This window comes from Thermobia domestica, chromosome 5 (assembly GCF_964235325.1).
Source record: "Thermobia domestica chromosome 5, izTheDome1.hap1.1, whole genome shotgun sequence".
Taxonomy (NCBI): Eukaryota; Metazoa; Arthropoda; class Insecta; order Zygentoma; family Lepismatidae; genus Thermobia; species Thermobia domestica.
In genome coordinates this window covers 17,245,501-17,269,391 of record NC_137458.1, presented here as the reverse complement: position 1 = coordinate 17,269,391, position 23,891 = coordinate 17,245,501, and the positions used below count along the sequence as shown (strand labels likewise).

Genomic DNA, 23,891 nt, shown 5'->3' with positions numbered 1-23,891 from the left:
CCAGAAAAATTAAGAAGGTCCGTTTTGACTAGTTCAATATTTCTGTACAATTTTGTACTATCTAAATAATCACAAGAAAATCAAAGAAGGGTCATTTTAACTAGATCAGCATTTTATACCTTTTTGTGCTATTTAAATAATAGAGGCAACAAATTTCAGTGGTCTATTTTATTTTTGTACCAATCAGAAGAAAAGCAAAGATATGCCATTCTCAGACTTTTATACCATTTTGTACTACTCCAATAAACGAAGGAATACCAACCAGAAAAAAAGAAGTGAAGATCAGGTGGATTATTTTCTTTTGTACCAACCGGAAAAGAGAAGAAGAGCTATTTTAACTAGCTCATTATGTACTGTTTAAACAAACGAAAATTGAGCATGATATAACTTTTGAACTACTGAAATGTTCTATTTTTGTATCAATTAGAAAAAACCGAAGAAGGGCCATTTTAACAAGTTCATAACTTCGATGTTCTACTTTTTATACCAACGAGAAAAAATGAACTAGCTGAATATACGAAATAATAAATTTAAGTGACCTATTCAATTTTGTACCCTTGAGAAATGTCATTTTTAATTGGCTTAGAATTTTACTACTCAAATAAACAATGGAGTATTTAGTTTTGCACCATTTTGGAGTATTCAAATAAACAAAGGACTTATAATTTGTGTCAAATCTAAAAAGGGTCATTTTAACTAGCTGAGTATTTTATACCATTTTTTTATTATTTCAACAAACAAAGGAAAAAGCAAAAAAAGGACCATTTTATATCATTTTAAACTAATCTAATAAACAAAGGCATAAATATGAGTGAGCTATTTTTGTAGCAACCAGAGGATCATTTTATACCATTTTGTATTACTCAAATAAACGAAAGAACAAAATTGTACTCACCAGAAAAAGCGAAGAAGGTACCTTTGTACTAGCCCAACGAACGAAAGAACAAATTTGGTTGTTCTACTTTCCATTTTAGCTAGCTGAGTATTTTATACCATTTTGTACTGCTCAAATAAACGAAAGAAAAAGCGAAAAAAGACCAATTTAACTAGCTCAGAATTTATATACGTTTTGTACTACTCCAATAAACGAAGGAATAGAGTATTTAGTTTTGTACCAAGCAAAATAAGAAAAAGAAGTGAAGAAGGAATAAAATTTAGATGGACTATTTTCTTATGTACCAACAAAAATGGAGCAAATTTGAGTGGCATATATACTTTTGTACCAACGACAAAAGAAGAAACCGAAGGAGTACCTATTCAGTTTTGTACTAAGCGGAAAAAAATTGCACAAAAAAGCGAAGAAGGTAAAATTTAAATAGGTCAGTATTTATGTACATTTTGTACTACTAAAATAAACGAAGGAATAAAATTGGATGTTCTACTTTTTATACTAATCAGAAAAAACGGAGAAGGGTCATTTTATTTAATTTTGTAGTACTCAAATATACAAAGGTATAAATCTGTGTGACCCATTGAGTTTTGTACTAAGCAGAAAATTTGCTGGTTCAAATAAAGAAACCTATTCAGATTTGCCGGCTTATTAAAAGCGAATAAATTTCTGTTCTACCTTTTGTGCTCTACAAATAAACGAAGGGAAAGCAAAGAGAGACCATTTTATGTGCCTTTTGTAACGAAGAAACAAATTTGAAGGAGGTTCATTTTAACTAATCCTGCTGCGAGTAGATCAACAGTATGGCATTAACGTAAAACGAAAGAAACGAATTGCGACTTTCATTTTCGAATACATATGGATTAGAGCAGACTTAAGAGGACCAAGCATTATTTTAAACTCGTATTCTAGCCAACAATTAGAAACCCACTAGTAGGGCATCGATTTATCGTTTGCAGTAAACCTGTTATGCTTTGGAAAACAAAATCCATATTGGAGTATAACTTTAAAAACATACTCTTATGACCACCTTTTATACAACAAACAAGCTTCTTAGCCTCACTGTAAAACTGACCTTTTTTCTATATCTCCTGATACGTATCTGCTGGACCTCGCAGTATTTGGAAACTTTGTGAAAAAGAATAACAAATGTTTTTTTCTCACAATAAAGCTATACATACAGAATAATCCATTACGGCAAAAAATACTACTTTCTCCTTATGCTTATTTGGAGTAGACTTAAGAGAATTTTGGTGGTATTACATTATACTTCGATAACAATAATTCCCCGATTAATAGTAGGTTTTACAAGAACGATACATTGTGTAATAGTGATATTGCACTGTACTTATAAAAAACAGTCTGTAGTAGTGCAGTTTATTTTTCGAATGAGAGTAGGTTTTACAAGTTCATTAAAACTTTTTAAATAGGTTACATTGCACAAGAGTTTTAAATGTGTATTGTAGTGTACAATTTCTAGTCTACCAGCAATAATGATCTCTGAGATAAAACTTACCTGATAACAATTTGCTAGTGGTGAACCAATTGCACCACCGTTCTGCGACAATGTACTTGGGAATTATGTTGCGAAGGACAAAAAGTTAAGAAGGAAGCTTGTAGTTCTTTTAACACATTTATACCATCTACTTTCTCAGATTTAAGGTTAAATTAAATGGGGAAGAGGTGTACAACAAATTGTGCAAAAGTATTTGGGAGATATAAGTAAGAAGTACTAGGATGGAATTAGCAGATGTGCAAATAGAAAAATTTCAGAACATCTACAAACAGAACATTACACATGATTTTGCAGGTATTTTAATTTTTAAATGGAAGGACAAGCCTATTAACACTATTTGAAACAATGATGATTCCGTGGGTGTAAATTGTCTTAGATAGAATACAGGTAATTCTTCCATTAAAATTTACAACAAATTTATTTGGCAAATTTGGTTCATTGTTCAGACAAGCGTTTACAGGGTATTACGAGATTGGAAGCAATTATCTTTAACTACTATACCGATGAGTGGATCCAATTTTACACACCAAAGAATATTTTACAGATGCTCCGATTTCTAAGATGTGATAAATTTAACAGATGCTTATTGGGATAATTTCCAAGTAAAGTTGCCGGATAAAACAGAAGATCGAGAGAATCGAATTTCTATCCAGCAGGGGAAAATACAAATATTAATCTTGCTGCTCTTGGTCTAAAATGCATACCAAAGACCGTAGAAGAAAGAATTTCTTTTCTAATTTCTGGAGTGAGGCTAAGAAGCTTGTTTGTTGTATAAAAGGTGGTCATAAGAGTATGTTTTTAAAGTTATACTCCAATATGGATTTTGTTTTCCAAAGCATAACAGGTTTACTGCAAACGATAAATCGATGCCCTACTAGTGGGTTTCTAATTGTTGGCTAGAATACGAGTTTAAAATAATGCTTGGTCCTCTTAAGTCTGCTCTAATCCATATGTATTCGAAAATGAAAGTCGCAATTCGTTTCTTTCGTTTTACGTTAATGCCATACTGTTGATCTACTCGCAGCAGGATTAGTTAAAATGACCACTCAAATTTGTTTCTTCGTTACAAAAGGCACATAAAATGGTCTCTCTTTGCTTTTCCTTCGTTTATTTGTAGAGCACAAAAGGTAGAACAGAAATTTATTCGCTTTTAATAAGCCGGCAAATCTGAATAGGTTTCTTTATTTGAACCAACAAATTTTCTGCTTAGTACAAAACTCAATGGGTCACACAGATTTATACCTTTGTATATTTGAGTACTACAAAATTAAATAAAATGACCCTTCTCCGTTTTTTCTGATTAGTATAAAAAGTAGAACATCCAATTTTATTCCTTCGTTTATTTTAGTAGTACAAAATGTACATAAATACTGACCTATTTAAATTTTACCTTCTTCGCTTTTTTATGCAATTTTTTCCGCTTAGTACAAAACTGAATAGGTACTCCTTCGGTTTCTTCTTTTGTCGTTGGTACAAAAGTATATATGCCACTCAAATTTGCTCCATTTTTGTTGGTACATAAGAAAATAGTCCATCTAAATTTTATTCCTTCTTCACTTCTTTTTCTTATTTTGCTTGGTACAAAACTAAATACTCTATTCCTTCGTTTATTGGAGTAGTACAAAACGTATATAAATTCTGAGCTAGTTAAATTGGTCTTTTTTCGCTTTTTCTTTCGTTTATTTGAGCAGTACAAAATGGTATAAAATACTCAGCTAGCTAAAATGGAAAGTAGAACAACCAAATTTGTTCTTTCGTTCGTTGGGCTAGTACAAAGGTACCTTCTTCGCTTTTTCTGGTGAGTACAATTTTGTTCTTTCGTTTATTTGAGTAATACAAAATGGTATAAAATGATCCTCTGGTTGCTACAAAAATAGCTCACTCATATTTATGCCTTTGTTTATTAGATTAGTTTAAAATGATATAAAATGGTCCTTTTTTTGCTTTTTCCTTTGTTTGTTGAAATAATAAAAAAATGGTATAAAATACTCAGCTAGTTAAAATGACCCTTTTTAGATTTGATACAAATTATAAGTCCTTTGTTTATTTGAATACTCCAAAATGGTGCAAAACTAAATACTCCATTGTTTATTTGAGTAGTAAAATTCTAAGCCAGTTAAAAATGACATTTCTCAAGGGTACAAAATTGAATAGGTCACTTAAATTTATTATTTCGTATATTCAGCTAGTTCATTTTTTCTCGTTGGTATAAAAAGTAGAACATCGAAATTATGAACTTGTTAAAATGGCCCTTCTTCGGTTTTTTCTAATTGATACAAAAATAGAACATTTCAGTAGTTCAAAAGTTACATCATGCTCAATTTTCGTTTGTTTAAACAGTACATAATGAGCTAGTTAAAATAGCTCTTCTTCTCTTTTCCGGTTGGTACAAAAGAAAATAATCCACCTGATCTTCACTTCTTTTTTTCTGGTTGGTATTCCTTCGTTTATTGGAGTAGTACAAAATGGTATAAAAGTCTGAGAATGGCATATCTTTGCTTTTCTTCTGATTGGTACAAAAATAAAATAGACCACTGAAATTTGTTGCCTCTATTATTTAAATAGCACAAAAAGGTATAAAATGCTGATCTAGTTAAAATGACCCTTCTTTGATTTTCTTGTGATTATTTAGATAGTACAAAATTGTACAGAAATATTGAACTAGTCAAAACGGACCTTCTTAATTTTTTCTGGTTCATACAAATATAAATACTCCATCCAAATTTGAGTAAAATGGCCCATGTTCGCTTTCTTCGTTTTGCTTAAATAATTCTCAGCTAGTTAATATGGCATATCTTTGCTTTCTTTTGAATAGCCCAAAAAGGTACAGAAATTCTGCGCCAGTTAAAATTATGTTCTCAAATTTATTCCTTCTTCACTTTTTTTCTGCTTTGTACAAAATTGAATAGATCACACAAATTTACTAAATGAGGAAACGTTATCTCAATATGTGGTTTCTTGATCTTTGACCTCGATGATCATTATTTTGGAACATATAGTACCTGATGACCAATTACTAAATGTGGAAACACCACTTCGATATTTGGCTCCGTTTTCGAGTTTTGACCTTTGACCTCGATGGTCATTATTTTGGAACTTGTACTAGTTGATGACGTATTACTAGATTTGGAAACAACACCTCAAAATGTTGCTCTGTTTAAGAGTTATTCGCGTTCATTGGTTCATTGGGCGTTCATTATTTTTGGAACTTGCAGTGGTTGATGACCAATTACTAAATGTGGAAACAGCATCTCAATATGTGGCTCAGTTTTCGTGTTATTAGGTTTTAAGTACGTTGACCTTTGACCTCGATGATCATTATTTTGGAACATGTAGTACCTGATGACCAATTACTAGATGTGGAAACACCACTTCGATATTTGGCGCAGTTTTCGTGTTATTAGGTTTTAAGTATGTTGACCTTTGACCTCGATGATCATGATTTTGGAACTTGTAGTAGTTGATGACCAGTTACTAGATTTGAAAACAGCACCTCAATATGTGGATCCATTTAAGAGTTATTAGGTTTTAAGTATGTTGACCTTTGACCTCGATGGTCATGATTTTGGAACTTGTAGTACCTGATGACCTATTACTCAATGTGGAAACAGCACCTGAGTATGTGGCTCCGTTTTCCAGATATTAGGTTTTATGTATTTTGACCTTTGACCTCGATGACCACTAATTTTCGGACATGTAGTACCTGATGACCAATTACTAGGTGTGGAAACAGCACCTCAATATGTGGATCCATTTAAGAGTTATTAGGTTTTAAGTATGTTGACCTTTGACCTCGATGGCCACTATTTTGGAACTTGTGGTACCTGATGACCTATTACTCAATGTGGAAACAGCACCTGAGTATGTGGCTCCGTTTTCGAGTTTTGACCTTTGACCTCGATGGGCATTATTTTGGAACTTGTAGTACCTGATGACCAATTGCTAAATGTGGAAACAGCACCTCAATATGTGGGTCCATTTTCGAGTAATTAGGTTTTAAGTATGTTGATCTTTGACCTCGATGGGCATTATTTTGGAACTTGTGGTACCGGATGACCAATTGCTAAATATGGAAACAGCACCTGAGTATGTGGCTCCGTTTTCGAATTTTGACCTTTGACCTCGATGGTCATTATTTTGGAACTTGTACTAGTTGATGACCAAATACTAAATGTGGAAACAGCACCTCGATATGTTGTTTTGTTTTTGAGTTTGACCTTTGACCTCGATGGTCAGTAGTTTGGAACTTGTAGTACCTGATGACCAATTACTAGATTTGGAAACAGCATCTCAATATTTGGCTCCGTTTTCGAGTTATTAGGTTTTAAGTATGTTGACCTTTGACCTCGATGGTCATTATTTTGGAACTTGTAGTAGTTGATGACCAATTACTAAATGTGGAAACACGACCTCAATATGTGGCTCAGTTTTTGAGTTATTAGGTTTTAAGTGTCATACAAACGACGTATCCCACATAAACTATAAGACCCAGGTAAAAGAAGTGTGGTATTCGTAATCAGCATGGTCGGCAACCCCCAATCGGAAATGTAAATGTTTCTGCGCATGCGTGTTATTTGTACTAAATCGGATTTGGCATACGCAACCAAGTGTGTGTGTGTGTATACTATGTTATTTAGGGGATGAAAAATAGGTCATAGTCTGCTTCGGGGGAGTCGTAACATGAATCGAAACAGTTGCGTAATCGGCTCCTGAACCGGAACTGGCACTGCAACTGGAACAGTTTGTTATGTGACTGTATTTTTTCTGCGCATGCGTGCAATGTGCAATTAATTGGAAATTTAATTTTACTGCGCATAAGCAATCAAGTGTGTGTGTGTGTGTTGTTATTTTTTTATTCTCGTAAAAGAGAACGGGGGTGTTATGTCTTATTTTATGTTTCTGCGCATAGCCGTAATCTGCTCCTGAACTGGAACAGTCTGCGGTCTGCTGTGTGTGTGTGTGTGTGTGTGTTTTGTTATTTTGTTAATCTCTGCTCTATTATGGTGCCATAATCTGCTCCGGCGGAATCGGAACAGTTTTGCACATATGCGCAGTAGGTCAAAAATTTGGTCTCCATCTTGAATACAAAATGGAGGACGATCACGTGATAAAGGGAACGACTACACCCCATTATTCTTTGCTATGTTACATAGTCTTATGTAATTTCTGCTATGTTTAAATAAGGGGTGGAAAACGAGTACACCCCTGCTATGTTATATAGTCTTATGTGTTATCGATCTGCTATGTGTTCGTAAAGTGTTCATAAAGGGAATGAATCTTATGTAATATGTGCTTTGCTATGTGTTCGTAGTCTCAGTGTAATTTCGGCTATGTTAAAATAAGGGTTGGAACGAGATATCTGCTCTGCTATGTGTTCGTAGTCTCCATGCTCTGCTGTGTTATCAATCTGCTATGTTCAAAGTGCTCATAAAAGGGAACGAGTACACCCCTGCTATGTGTTATCAATCTGCTATGTGTTCGTAAAGTGCTCATAAAAGGGAACGAATCTTATGTAATATCTGCTCCGGAGGAACCGGAACAGGTCGGTAATGGAACAGGGAGTCGGAACAGGAATCGGAACTGGAACCGGAACTGGAACAGGAACCGGAGCAGTTTGTTTGCGCATGCGCAGTAGGAAAAAAACGCCCCCAAGTGACCCCTATCTACTAACAAGCTTTTTTTTTTTTAAGGATGAGGTTGTTAGCCAAATCCCCAAGCTGGAGGACCACCACTTCTCTGTTCGCGATTGCTTATTTAGTATATTCGCAGCTAACCTATATATACACAGAGGTCTTCTTCTCGATTCGTAATCTGAGAGGCGCCATGCCTTGGTGATAGGAAAACCATATTTCACGGAAAATAATATCGCTATTTTTTAGAAATATAATAGGCACTGATTACCCGAACACTGCTTTAAAATACACATTAACAATCAGTATGTGGGGATATGTGGATGAATATTATGACTGTGTAAGCTTCGATGCTGTAAAAATGCGTATTTTTGTAAGTGACTATAATCTTTACCTGTTCTCTGCTAATAACAACTGTATGAATTTATAATACAAAACTGGAATACAGAAGAATAAATTTACAAAGAAAAAATTCTGTAATGTGATATTTTGCAGGGCACCTTACGTAAAGGGCGTCTTGTAACCTTCATAAGTTCTTTATTAACAGCCACTATTTAAATTTCTTATACAAAGCTGGTATACAGAACAACTAAAACCACTTATCGATAATGTGATGTTTCGCAGGGCACCTTATGTAAGGGGCGCACTGTACCTTTCACGAGTTCATTACCAACAGTAACTGTATGTATTTATAGTACAGAACTGCGATATACAGAAGAATAAATAAAATCGTTCATTTTTGACGTGGTTTCGCAAGGGTGCCTAATGTAAAGAGCGCACTGCATCTTTCACGGGTTCTTTACCAATAAAACTGTAAGAATTTATTACTAAAAACTTGTACCTTTATTTATGCTGTGATGTTTCAGTGGGCGCACCGGGACATGTCCCGGTGTCCCAGCACGGGCCTGGATATTTCAGATATTGACTGAGTTAAGTTTCAAATGCATTATGGAAACTTCTTCTAAATCTGAACGGTGATAGCTTATTTGTATAGAACACACACAGAGTCTTGTAAAGTAAATTTGGGTATAGCAAAATCATATTAGAAGCTTCTCTAAAACTGCATGTTCTTGCGTTTGTCGTTCTTTCTTCATCCCAATTTTCAATTCTTCTTGCAACCATCTTTGTAAGATATCTCTGGATATGGACATTGCTTTTACATGGCTGCAATGATTTAATTCCTTCTGGCCAGTACTGGGAACACAGCAGGCGTACGGTATTGGGACCACATGATATGTTCTAAAGAGAAATGACTAAATAGTTATCCAAAATCATAACGGGTAAGTTTATCTTACCTGATGAAAACAAATGAAGACTGGTAAACTTATCTACGGAGTATCAACATGAAGGAATATGCACTCTACAATAAGCTACTCCCTAACGGCATGCACGAGAAATGCAATTGACTTAAAATACGGGCGTGTTTCATAATTCTCTAAAAGTGCATGAATGAAACCAGCTACTATCTAGCGCTCAATTGGCACAACCTCTTTCATCCGGCACTGGAAACTGTACAGTACTGGCTCAATCTCCTGCACTAGTTAAGCATTAACCCTTAAGAGATCCGGGGTTTTTGGGCTATTTTTTAGACTTTCAGTCAAGCAGCTACTGCATCGTCACTATTTATCCTAGGATCATGGTTCATACCTCATTCTCTTTAGAATGGAGCTAGCTTTCAAATGATACCACTTGCATGCTCATACCATATACCAGGAGCGGGAAAAATGGTGTCAAAGGGAAAATTTCGGAGGGAAATTTTTTCTCGCAATTTAGGACCCCCTTGAGCGACCCTGTGTGAACGTAGCCATCTAAAAACATCTGATAAATAGTACTTGGTATACTGAATGTGTGTGCCAAATTTCAAGTTTCTATCTTGAATACCGAGGGCGGGAAAAATTTTATCAGGAATCCCCACCATGCCCCAAATTACCGTCAAACACCATGATCTCAGGTAAAAAATTTCCTGAGACATCCCTAATTACCCTAGGGTCATGTTTCGCCCATCATCCTCTTCAGAATAGAACTGCCTTTCAGGCGGTATGACTCACGTGTCTACATCATGTATCTAAGGCGGGAAAATGAGGAAAAACGGGATTTTTGGTTCTAAATATCCTTTTTTCAACTTTTAGCCCCCCTGGACCCCCCTGTTTTAACGCAGAGATCTGAAAAAAATCTGGTAAATACTACTCGGTGGGCTGAATGTTTATGCACAATTCCAATTTTCCAGGTGCAAAAGTAAGCTCGCCAAAAAAAAAAAAAAATATATACCAACAATGTCCCATATTCCCGTATACAGAGAGAAATTTTTAAACATTCCCTGAGACATTCTTAATTACCCTAGGGTCATGTTTCGCCCATCATTCTCTTCAGAATAGAACTGCCTTTCAGGTGGTACCATTCACTTGTCCCCATTATGTATCTAAGGCGGGAAAATCCCGTGAAAGGGATTTTTTGGTAAACATTTCCCTTTTTCAAAGTTTAGCCCCTCTGTACCCCCTGTTTTAACGCAGAAATCTGAAAAAGAATTTGGTAAATACTACTCGGTGGACTGAATGTTTGTGCACAATTTCAATCTTCTAGGTGCAAAAATAAGCCAGCACAAAAATAGTACCGAAAATGTCCAAAATTCCTCTATAGAGAAGTATATTTTGATAAAAATTCCCTGACACTTCCCTAATTAACCTAGGGCCATGTGTCGCACATCATTCTCTTCAGAATAGAACTAACTTTCAGGCGGTACCATTCACTTGTCTCCATCATGTATCTAAGGCGGGAAAATGAGGAAAAACGGGATTTTTGTTTAAAAATATCCCTTTTTCAACTTTTTGACCCTCTGGATCCCCCCTGTTTTAACGCAGAAATCTGAAAAAAAAAATCTGGTAAATACTACTCGATGGACTGCATGTGTGTGCAAAATTTCAATTTCTACGTGCAAAAATAAGCCCGCCAAAAATACATTACATAACCCCCCAAAAAAAGTATTACACGAAAATATAAATTTTAGACTTATGACGTCATCAACTCCTATGTCTCGACACAGGAAGGTGTGAAACCATCCGTAATGTCTTCTGCAATGCCTCTGGACTTGAAAAAAAAAACGGACTAAAAAGCTCAAATAGAAGAGTTATAACGCAATGTACCATGAAACACCCTGTATGGTACAAATTGTACCATGGGATCCCCAAAGGGTTAAAACCCACTAGAATTCCACTGTAATCGTCAAAGATTAAAACTCACTACGATACCACAATAATACTTAAATATTTAAACCTATGAGGATCTCATTTTAATACTTAATTATAATATATAAAAACTTAGCAGAATTCTATTATAATACACCTTGTTTCAAAAAGAATATACGGATTTCGAATGCATATATTTATTAAACTTTAAGACATACGAATATGAAATTTTACACACATATTTACGAACCTCTCAAGTACAAATTACAGTTCAAAGTTCAAATTACAGATGTTCAATATGTCCTCCATCAGCGACACGAACAATATCACATCGATACTCAAATTCCTCCCATATTCGGCAAGCATGTCCTGCGTCACTGATGTTATGGCAGTACGGATCCGGTTCTTCAACTCTTACAGGTTCTGTGGAAATGGTGGTATACAAACTTTGTCTTTAACGAAACCCCACAGGAAGAAGTCACAGGGTACAAATCCGGTGACCGTGGAGGTCAGCTGAGACATACTAAGTCGCCAGCTCCTTGACGACCCATCCAACGGTTCGGTAGAGTTTCATTCAGATATTCACGCACTTGGCGACTCCAGTGAGGGGGTGACTCGTCTTGTTGAAAAATGAAGTTGTCTTTGTGCAGTCTTTGAAACAACCAGTTTTGTAACATAGCGAGATACTGCTGACTGTTAACCGTGTTTCCATTAAAGAAGAATGGGCCGTAAACAGGTGATCGGGATATCGCACAAAACACATTGACTTTGGGCGAATCTCGTACATATTCAATGACTGCATGTGGGTTCTGTAGGCCCCAAATTCGAACATTTTGTTTGTTTACTTGATTACTAACACGGAAAGTCGCTTCATCACTGAACACGATGCGTTGTGCAAAAGTGTTAGCATTATCAATAGCATGCAGAATCTCGTTACAAAATGCCAGACGTTTGCGTTTGTCATCAGGACGCAGAGCTTGTAACAGCTGTAACCTGTACGGCTTCATAACCAACCGACGTCTCAAAACACGCCAAATTGTTGTTGTCGGCACTTGTAACTCCTGACTGGCACGACGAGTTGATTTTCAAGGACTACGTTGGAAAGCAGTTTGAATTCGTGCAACATTTTCTTGAGGAACACGAGGGCGGCCAGAACTCTTTCCTTTACATACACATCCTGTATCTACAAACTGTCGATACCATCTGCGAATGAATGTTCCACCCATTCGGAGGATCAATTTGGTACCTCAACCTAAAACGTCTTTGCACTGTAATCACGGAATTGCACTTCGCAAACTCTAGAACACAAACTGATTTCTGCTGCGGAGTAGCCATTCTAAACATATGATGGTTATCAAGCAAACCAGAAGACAACTGACATCTAGCGGCTATAATATAAACTAGACTAAGAATTCGTTTCTCCAATAGCCGAGCCGAGGTGCAGCGATCGATACTTTGGACAAAATAATTATTCGTAATACGTATATTCTTTTTGAAACAGGGTGTAGAATAAGAGTAAAACTCACCAGAATCCTATTTTCGTACATAGGGATTAACTCATCTAATCCCATGATATATAGGACCCTGTTTAAAACTCACTGAAATACCCATTATTATGGATAAAGATTTAAAAATAATCAGAATCTCAATCTAAGAGATAAGGTATAAAAATTCACTAGAATCTCATTATGATAGATAAGTGTTAAACACTCACCAGAATCCCATTATAATAAATAAAATAATATACCTCTAAAATCTCATTATAATAGATAGATAAACTCGCGGAATCCCATTATAATATACAGATAGTTATCACAATTATAGAAACATCCGTAAAATTACAACTTAAGAGATTATGATTCATATCATTTATTTACAGTTCTGAGCGGTGCATGTTGCATATTCGCGGTACCATTGTAATCGTGCTAAAGCATTATGGTTTATGATAAGTGATTTCCCCAGGCAATCCATACTCGACACCATATGCCCATGTCATTTAACTCGCGTTGGACTGTGAGTATTGACACAGGTTGTGGGTCGTGTTCCGTGAGTTCCTCTGTCACTTGCACCACAGTTACACCTTACACGACGGTTCTGAGTGACAATTCGCTCTAAAGCTGAGCGAAACTTGTCATTTAGAGTTTTCAGCCGATCGCTGTTTCTTTTCGCCGATATGATTTTGCCGCGGGTATTGTAGGCATCCCCTTGGACACTATTCTTTGCCCAATACACTTATCACTTTCGTCATGCTCGAATCACAATACCGAGCGCCAAGAATTTGCTTTCTTTGGAAATCAAAGAGGATGCTCATTTTACGTATCATCGTCTGCTCAGTTCACTGCACACGTTACCGGTCTACTGCTCCTCACGTAGTACGGAGTTTCAACAGCCCGGCGCTGCGGTCACTGCCAACCCAGAGATCTGACTTGTTTCAACTTCAAGTGTTTATTTTGTTTTGATAACCATCTGTATAAAGATAAAACTTACTTGAATCTCATTATAATTAATGAAAAATTAAAATCATTAGATTTCCTTTATAATAGATACAGGTTAAAATTCAGGGTAATAGATACAGGTTAAAAATTCATCAAAATCTCATTATATAAGATCGAGTAAAAGATTAAATGAAATGAAATCTTTCAGTTTAACATCCCATGATTATGACTTTTAGGCTAAGGGAAACTTACGATCAGGCCCGTAGCCAACCCAAAAATTTAGGGGGGGCGGTAGAAGTTAGGGGGGGCTCGACCCAAATATTATATTCTTCATCACCATATTATAGTTCATTTGCAGGCCTACCGTGAAATTTTATGGGGGCCAGCCAAAGTTTAGGGGGTGGCCCCCTTGCCCCCCCCCGTGGATACGGGCTTGCTTACGATTAAGGCAATTGAATGATAATGGAAGAATTGGTGGAATGAAAAGTAGGAGGAAACGGTAGTACCCCGAGAAAACCCACAGACACGATGTTGTCCATTACAAACTTACTTAACCGAGTATATAACCAGGGACTCCACACAGCAGAGGTAAATGCTCTATCACTGAGCCACCATGTCCAGGGCTCACCCAATTGTTTCTGTCAACTACTACGTAAGAACACATGAAACAATATTTTGATTAAACCTACTATTTAAACATTCTCGCCTGGAAAACCCTTGTGAAATACGTTATGGCTTAAATACGTAGTCTAGCTCAAGTTCGGGTTAAATTAGCAGAAATACATGGGAACATTTTCCAAAGGCCGTGTACAGTGTAAATTGAATTAGTATAAGAACTGATATAGTTTTAAAAACTGTTTAGTAAGCTCACGAAACCATATCTAACAGTGGCTGTAAATATCGACGCTCTTAACATCGGCACCTTAATGCTCTTGCTACTTGCTGCTTGCTCACAATATCTCTCTCTTCAGTTCCAACATTCCCGATGAATCATGACAGCAACCCCCCTTCCTTCATGTGCAATTAAACTTAATAAAAGTGTAAAGTATAATAGATTACAAGATTTTGAGCCTTATAACTAGTTTATATATAAAGGCCGTGGGGAGGGCGAGCGGGGCGACTGCCACGGGCGCCGAAATAAGGGGGCGAAAAATTCGGGAGAAAAAAGGAAAAAAAGATAGGAAAAATTGCTTGGAATATATGTATGGGGGCGCTGTCGTATACTTTCGCTCCGGGCGTTGATTTTCCACGGCACGGCTCTGATATATATATATATATAAACACACACACACTACAGTCATGTATGATCTGTTTGATCGTACCAGTGGAAACTGTGCAAGGAAGTATTGCAGGATATTAGCATAAAAGTCGAGTGTTTTTTTTTAATTTATTGATTGTCATTACACAATAGCTCTGATATTATCAATGTGCAGGTAACAATTTATTTCTTATTATGTAAACGTTCATAAATTCGTAGGTTGTATTGCCCTCATTTTGTATCGGTCTACGCAAATATTCGGAATCGTAACGTTACTCAAGAAGTGTGAAAAGTAATTATAGCTGCTATGCCCATTAACGGCAAACCGAAACGCAAAATTTGTGCTGCGTTGACGCAAACCGCTTCGGATTGACACCACATTCTTTTACGTGATCTCGACGCGAATGTAGTGATTTGATTTCTGAAAACTAAAAATTCAGTGACTGTTTCTGCTATCACTGATAGCTACAACAAGTGACAATCGATTTACCTGGAAAATGGACATTAGTGATGAAAGTTGTTGCAGATTAATTTATTTATATACGAATATGTTTACATAAAAAGCTATAGGAATACTTTATTTGTGACGTACGTTATAGTTATAAAAAATAAGGTTCTAGTTTAATAAGTCTTAGCAAAATAATCATAATAATATAGCACGTTGAATGTAAACATCAATACTTGTGCTGTTTTGTTTATATTATTTTAGCACTTGGTATATTTTAAACGTTTGTAAGCATGTAACCTGGTTTAGTTTGCTTTGTCATTTCGGCATAGTTTTGGATTTGGGAGCCAGAATATTTTGCTTAAATTTCGTACTTTCTTGCTGTTTTCTTTCTTTTTGATGGTTTAGGCTAAGCTAGGTTAGATTAAGTTAGTAATTAACCCTACGTAACGTCGACTCATTTCTCCTGTAAACATAGTGATTTTACCTGATTTTGGCCTCCCAGTTCCAAAACTAGGGTTAGGTGCCGTAGCCGGACCAATTTTAGGAAATTTACCGGGTCAATTGGAGAATTTATTTGTGTGTGAGGAAGAGTGAATACAAGACAGGTAAGGGGAATAGTAAAAGTTAAGAAAGTGGTAGTATTTGTTGATTGTTTTTGATGCATTTAGCGGCACTGTATGTGGAGGTGGATGGATTATTTCGCGTAGAGGTACACTTGCTTTACTATACGGATCCAGAAATTGTAAAATGCACAGAAAAAAATGGCAAGTCTTTAATTTGCCCATTTTATGTCGAGAACAGAACCCAACCAACCCCTGCCAAGCTTCTAACCCGTTCCTACTATTACTACCTTTCAGGGTTGGCTGGTAACCAGCTGGTTTTTTCAAGAAAAAAAAAAATTTAAACCAAAAAACGAAAAATGATGTTCGTAAAAGTGTAAGTGTTCGTAAAATGTTGATGAACACACATTTGTGGATTATCACATTTCAGTCCCGTTTCGTATTATATTCAGACCTAAATTCCCCATTCAGTACTCAAAGAGATTATGCTACAAAAGCAACTTTTGTTCTTTTTATAACTTTATGAATGTTTCTTTTATGATTTTTTTAATAGTTTGTTATTGTTATGCAATTGCAATCAAAAGAAAAATTCTAAATATTGTTTCGTTTTAATAATATTTACTGTTGATAAAATACATTGAAGTGCCGTATTTATTTTTTTTGGGGGGGGGGAGAGGGTCATGCAAAATCCCACCAGAGGCATTTATTGAAATCAGAAGTATCTTTGGTATCTGTTTATGTATAAATTGGTCAGGACCAAAGTGATTTCAAATAATTCGTATCTCTATTCACTTTTCTTACTGATATGAAAATTAAGTCATTGTATTTCTTTAACTTGGACTAATAAAAGTCGTAGTAAACTAACTTGTACTAAATTAGTTCTTCTGTACTCTGCAGTATTTTGAAATTGTCCATACGTAATTCTGTATAATGGTTTCACTTGTGCAACTGTTTATTTATTTATTTATTTATTTTGTCCTTCTGAAATGGCTCTTGACAATTATATTAACAAGTATGTAAAGATCAGTACGATGTATTTTTATCAGGAGTCCTTCGTGAGTGAGTCGCCAGACGTATCGCCAGTTAATCCTGGTTTCGATTTCAAATAGAGGACAATTTCTCTCGGATGTAAGCCTAGAAGCGGTTTGGAAGCTTATGTAACCCTTTTCAGCGTAACCCGATTGTTGTATAATAACACCAAGGCGAAACAAACTTATTTCTGTCTATATGTGATGTAAATACATAGAGCAAATTATTTAAATCAAAGAAACCTGGTTTAAACCAAAAAAACCGGGTTTAAACCAAAAAACCTGTTTTTTTTTTTCAATAAAAACCATGTTGCCAACCCTGCTTTACTTTACTGCTTCTACTACTACAAATACTTATACTATGGATCCGTATTAACGTAATACTGCATGCCTAATGTAACGCAATCTAACGTAACTTAATGTAATCAACAAAATATAACCGAATGCAATATACTTTGGTGCTTTTTTTATTTTTCAAAGTGGTCCGGCAATACGGTACAAATGCCCAAAACGATCTCGTCATTTCGCTTGTGAAATTGTAACATCACAAAAATAATGAGTCCGTATTTTCATTTTTCGTTTTATTGGATCTTGCGACGTCTCACATTACATTTATGGAACACAAATCTGTTCCTATTTTTTCTATTTTGCACAGTTGATGTCAAGATAAAAGGGTTAATTTTGGAACTGGGGGGAATCAGGTAAAATCACTATGTTTACAGGAGAGATGAGTTGATGTTACTTAAGTGTAATTACTAAGTACTAACCTAACTAACGTAAACCATCAAAAACACAGAAGATATAGGATGAAAGTACGAATTTTAAGCAAAGAATTTTGGTCTCCCAAAACCAAATATCCTAACCTACCTAAACCATCATAAAAATACAGAAAATATAGCAAGAAAGCACGGTATTTAAGTAAAATATTCTGGCCCCCAGTTCCAAAGATATACCAGATAAAATTGCAGAATTGTCTGTGTTGACTTCCTCGATCTCTTACACTAGCATGGCTGAAAAACAGAAAGAAAGATAGTTGGCTTTCTTTTATAAACAAATGACTAAATATGGTCAATTTTTCACAGAAGTTGCCCACTCATTAATGGCACAAAATATACGTTAGGTTGATCTAGGTACGTGTGGAGCCCTTATGTGAAGCTCAGTAGTGTTGGACTGAATGAGAGAGCTGTAGTGCAGTGTCAGACTGGGTCCGCCGGGATCCTGGCTGAACAGAGCAGTTTAGGGGCCCCACGATAGGAGTCGTATACATCCCGTAAAATACGGGATCGTGTTTTTCTCTGAGTTCTTTCCCGGTGTCCTAAACGGAAAGGAACACTAAAATGTTTGCCGGAACGCGAAAATATCCCGTGTTTTGATTATGAAATACAAATTATAGAGTCAATAGTTGTTAATGAGGTCAGTCAACAAAAAAACTCACGTGATAGCTCATTGTTTTTCCCATAAAGTAATTTAATTTCTACTACTTTCAAGTGACGGACAGACAATAATTATTTTAGTTCGACAAATGTAACGTTTACTTGTAGTAGCAACATAAATAACCGAAGACAGAAATACATTTTTTCAAATACCACTTTTTTGATGTTCAGGATACAAAACAAAACAACAGTTTTCCCTATATCTATTAGAATTTTCCAGATCACATATGCAAGTATGTGTAAAAACGAAATATTTTTAACCAAAACATTGTTTAGAATACGAAGAAAGAAATCTGACAATAAGCTTAACGATAATAACGAAACTTTTTTATATTTTCCATAATTGATTCCTCACGTCTGCTTTTTACCAATAATTTATTCACATACACATCAGAGCTCTTCTATAATCAGTTCCCGGTGCAATATATATATATATATATATATATATAAAATGTTGTATTCAACAGTAAGAAGCAAAAGCGTTTCTAGCAAGTCCTTTTTGAGTAAAGAGCGCAGTTTTGTTTTAATCAGGTGAAGTTTTGAAAATGATCTTTCACGTGTAACTTGGGAGCATGGCAAGGTAAGACCGTATTTGTATCCTACATACAAGTTGCTGAATGAACTTGCTTCTAGTACATACTACTGATGCAACACCTTCACTACACACGATAAACATCTGTGGCATCTGGAACGTTCCTCATATACAGTGATTAAGGAGTATTTTTCACCACTATCTGACATTTCAGGCTGAGGTTGGTAAATAGTACTGCAAGAAAGAGTTTCATATACAGGTCAATGAACTGAACTAGTTGTTTTTCAATTTCGTTTTTACTCAAGTTTTGTCTTACTGGCCAGAGCTTCAAATGTACCTTTTGAAATACCTTTTACTTTCAGCTGTTGGAAGTGTTTTGGCTCCAGGAGTGATAAAGAGGACAGTAACGCTGAGTCAGATTGAAATCGTTTTTCGATGCTTCTCTTTGCTCTATTCGTGATTTCATGGATGCTCTACTTTGGATAAGTCTTTCGCATTGAGATTCCTTCCTCGTTCATCAGTACACTGTTCTCGCATCATATTCTTTATGGAAACCCTCTTTTCTTCAGTTTGTGTATCAGTGCCAGAATCTTCAAGACAGTCATTTATGGGCTTTATAGAAGGATATATATTCGGACTTGGTGACTAATCGCCACGCAGTAACGTAATCCATTGTTGTCAACTGCCGATACTTTGATACTGTAGTAAACAAATCATCATAAATTGCACACAAATGCTGCAGAAATTCTACAAGAAATTTAGATCCGCCATCAAACTTTCCGCATGTTAGTATAATATTAAGGAACAGCAAAAGCATATAAAATATGTTAAGAAACTTGCACGTGTTGCTTAGTTGATTGTTGAGGTGACAATTGGCTAGTTACTACCTTTCATAAAAAACAGAAAATAAAAGCAAAGAAAAGAAAAACAAGCAGAAAACTAACATCATATATTCTCGGTGTTGATATGCGTAGAGAAATATGCTCATCAATTTATTTTCGAACAATACAATTCAATTGACAATACACTTAAGCTTAGAAAATGCGGAAACTAGTACTTCCAAAATGCAGGCATGGCCACATAAATGCTGACTAATGGTAACTCAAGTTTGTGAGCGTTTGCAGTAATAAAAACAATTTATATCGCGATCTAAAAGCACTGCTATTAAAATAGATCTCTTGACAATTAATTCAAGGAGTACATTCGTCATAGACAATCACAATTTGTAAGTAACACAATGTACTTAATTTTTATGAGCTACTATAATCGTATCCTGTAAAAAGTAAAGGATTTCGTAAATGCGACGTTAGCAACTTAAAAAGTGGGGAGAAAACACCTATAAAAGTCCGTAATGCAAGCATTCAACAATAGCAATTTTCCATTTTCACATTTAAGTTTTTCACTGTTATGGGTTTTTCAACATTGAGATAGATTCGAACACTCATGTATGTGGGAATTTGTACAGAGTTGTTTAGCAATTTTAAAAATCAAATTTGAATCAGAATTTAAAGTACGGGGTAAACTGAAATATAAATAATTTTACTGTGTATCCGGAGAATTAAAAATACTTTCAAACTGTTTCGATGCTTGCTGACATCCTTATCAATGGCATTTATTCGCTCTTAAACTGATAACATGTAGTAAGTCCCTGTCTTCCTGTAAAGCCAATCTTCTAGAAAATAAGTCAATAAAATTTTCACTTTCCAACTTTGGTGGAAGTTGGCTTAAAAATATAAGTTGAAAATTTTCACTATTTGATTTTTTTTCTTTTTTTTTTTCTTTTTTTAATTTGATAACGTTCGTTTGTCTATCTGTTGAAGAGAAAATGATGAATTTAAACTTTTCAAGAAGCCGAGTTCAGCACAATTTCTAAGTAAGGATTTCGTTTATATTTTCTCTCAGAAGACTTCCACAAGAAGGCAGGGAACCACCCACGTATCATATTATCAGTTTAGCAGCGAACAGAAATCTATAAATATAAAAATGAAAGCGACTATGTTTGTGACTTAATAACTCTTGAACCACCCAACCCGACCAAATTTTCAATATAGATGAGGTTCTAGTCTGGGATGGTTTTTATCATTTCACTTTGACAGTACAACGTAGGGGAGGGGAACGGGGGGAGATAGATAAAAAAGATTGAAAATAACTGATATTAGTGTCAGATCCATAGTTTTTGGGGTCGCTGAGATGAACAGTGACACTTCTGATGCTGTTTAAAACCAAATTCAGCCCACAATAGTACTCCTAAGGGGTGATGGTGACATGTAAAGATAATTAAAAATGGCCAATATTATTGTCGAATTCATAGTTATGGGGATCCAAAAGTTGATTGGTGACAGTTTTGGTGCCCTTTATGTCCAAAATAAAACGTATTATCCCCGTGCGAAGAACGGGCATTCTGCTAGTCAGTGATAAAAATGTTAGCGAGCATCGAATCAGTTTGAAAGAATTTGTGATTCCCCGGATACAACGTATAATGGTGTGTATTTGAGTTATTCAATATGTATCGAATAGTGGTTATAGACTGAAATAGTGTGATGTCACATCCTTTTCGTTGCTATGGTGATCGCCATTTTATTTTCTATATAAACACGAGCGAAGGCTGAGAAATAACGCATAAATGATGATATGTTATGTATTTGATTGTAAGCATTAATGTAATTGAGCAGAAATGGAACAAGCAGTATTCTAGAATTCTGTACTAAAGATTTTCGATATTCTGTAGGCAACATAAAATTCTTAATCGTAAACGTAAAATTGCTAAGGCAAAATAAATGAGCAAATATGATTCGATCAGAACACACAATTGTAATATTACATGATACAGACAAATCAATACGATCTTTACATAAGGTTTGTTCCCCTTCTGTGCAATACATCGAGGCATTTATATTAACAAATAATGGATACAAACTTACCTCAACTTCAATTCTTCATGTTTGCCTCCACTCTGCCTTTTAAATATTTGTTACGGTATGTTTTTCACTACCGGTAACATTAGATAAAATTCCATATTACAGTATTCCTTGTACATTTTATCGGTAGGTTATTCTTATAATGATATGTATTACTGCTGACTAGCATATTGTAAATCAGTACCGACAATATGACATTGATAGTTACATAACGTAAGTAATGTAGCATGACAACTCAGATTATGTGCTTTGCACTCACTATATTTCTATTGTTAATACTACGGAATTGTACTACGATAAAATGAGATAGATTGTTTATTAATGCGATTGTATTCAATAATCATGAAATCGCTTTAAATCCAAAAGTTATTCGGCATTAATTCACGAAGAAATGTTATAGGTTATTTTTGTTTACATAATTTTAGGCCTAATGTTTGACCGGAAGAAAGATAGAATTTATTGTTTATCTTTATAGATATTCAAATTATATTTAGCATAATTGCCATTATTCTTATAAAAGTACGAACACCTTAATGTGTTCCATGATAAGCTTACCTGTTCTGAGGTTTTGAAGCCTGACCTTGCACGAATTGTGCGTCTTCCTGAGATGTAAACAAATGTCTGCCATGTTATGTCTCAAAGCGGGAACAGCCACATTAAATACTCAATATAGAAGAAAAAGAATAATGGAATATGCGGAAATAAATAAATAAATTCTCTTTTCTTTTTGTTAAGACTGATTTCATATTTTACGAGCCGGAAAATTAAATAATATCTATTATAGTTAAATCTTAAATCTAGTGTTGGCAAACGGGGGGTGTGTAAGGTGTACAGAAGATCCTATAAATAACATAATAGTGAAAGAGCCCAAGAGCCCTTCTAAAATATAAAAGGAAAATGTGCATTTAAAACAAAAGTTTTGGCTATAAAACCTGTAAAAAGTTATAATTGAGAGAACCTGGCACGTAATTAGGCAGAATGGGGCTCTTGGAAGATACTAATAGTAACGAGTAGTGTTTCGTTTGGAGACGGCCTATCTTTAACATGGCAATTCAAACGGAGGTTAATCAAAATAGAGGGAAGCCGTCCAAGATGTTTTCTCGGTGCTATTCAGTGTAATTTGGGAACAAGAAGGATGCTCAGGTAATATTGGCACCAACCAGGTAGTCAACCAGGTGGTAAATTTTAGTACTGTTTGAGCATCTCAGGATACAGGTTAGTGACTATATCCTCCATTTTGTTGACTTCTAGAAGTTGCATGAGAACTTCTCTTTAAACCACTTGAAGTATTAGTGACTTTGGGGTATCAGTGACATTGTTTTGATGACTAAATTCAAAATTGTTAATCAGGGAAAATAGTCATTTCTTCATTATGTATGTGATGATGATGAAGAGTTGTTAAGCGTATCGCTAAGTCACACAATTTCAGACAGTCTTTAGAGGGGAAGGAAATGAGTAATGACAAAATCTGATAGTCATGAACTTCAAGTCTTATAATTAGCTGCTGCTATGAGACCAGATAGTGAAAGCTCTGCACATCGTCTTGAGGTTGACATCTTAAAAGCATGTTAATTGATATATATATATATATATATATATATATATATATATATATATATATTGATACTGTTGACGGTACTGATTCCATAGTCACTTTAAGTTAGAAATTTTTTTTCTTTTTCTTTTATGAGCGTTGTTATACGGTTAACATATAAATTCAAAATTCCACAGGAGTTGAATTATGCTGTATAATCAAAACCTCATTTGCATACTTTCGAGAAACTATTGAAAAATAAATTTGTTATTCCTGATAGCGTAAATAGATGTTGAGGCAACTCCAGTTATAGCGTGCAATTTATTTATGTGTCTGATTTCTTTTATTATTGTGTGAATTTCGTATGATGTGAATATAAATGTATATAATGTACAAGTTATCCGCTCTCTTAAATATGAAATGTGGTTTCAATATTCGTACTAGATGAGGTAAAAATAGGATAGTTATAGGTTAGGTTAGGTTAGATTAGTTAGGTAGATTTCTTTCTTATTGTGTGTTGTATTGCTT

At 35.2% G+C, this 23,891-nt stretch overlaps 1 protein-coding gene and 1 long non-coding RNA gene across 3 annotated transcripts in view; one reads left to right on the top strand and one right to left on the bottom strand.

Moving 5' to 3' along the window:
- The window catches only part of LOC145685755 (uncharacterized), a 67,236-nt gene extending 44,746 nt beyond the window's left edge, over nucleotides 1–22,490 (bottom strand). The window contains exon 1 of the long non-coding RNA XR_014131482.1: nucleotides 22,385–22,490. This is a non-coding gene — a long non-coding RNA (uncharacterized LOC145685755). The remainder of the gene's footprint in view (nucleotides 1–22,384) is intronic.
- LOC145685753 (coiled-coil domain-containing protein 97) overlaps nucleotides 15,346–23,891 on the top strand; it is a 39,674-nt gene continuing 31,128 nt past the window's right edge. The window contains exon 1 of one of the 2 annotated variants that reach the window (XM_081758255.1): nucleotides 15,346–15,498. The gene's annotated coding sequence lies outside the window, so the exon portion shown is untranslated. Of the gene's footprint in view, nucleotides 15,499–22,672; nucleotides 23,045–23,891 lie in introns of those variants that run through there. The other variant, XM_081758256.1, reaches the window with a different exon arrangement.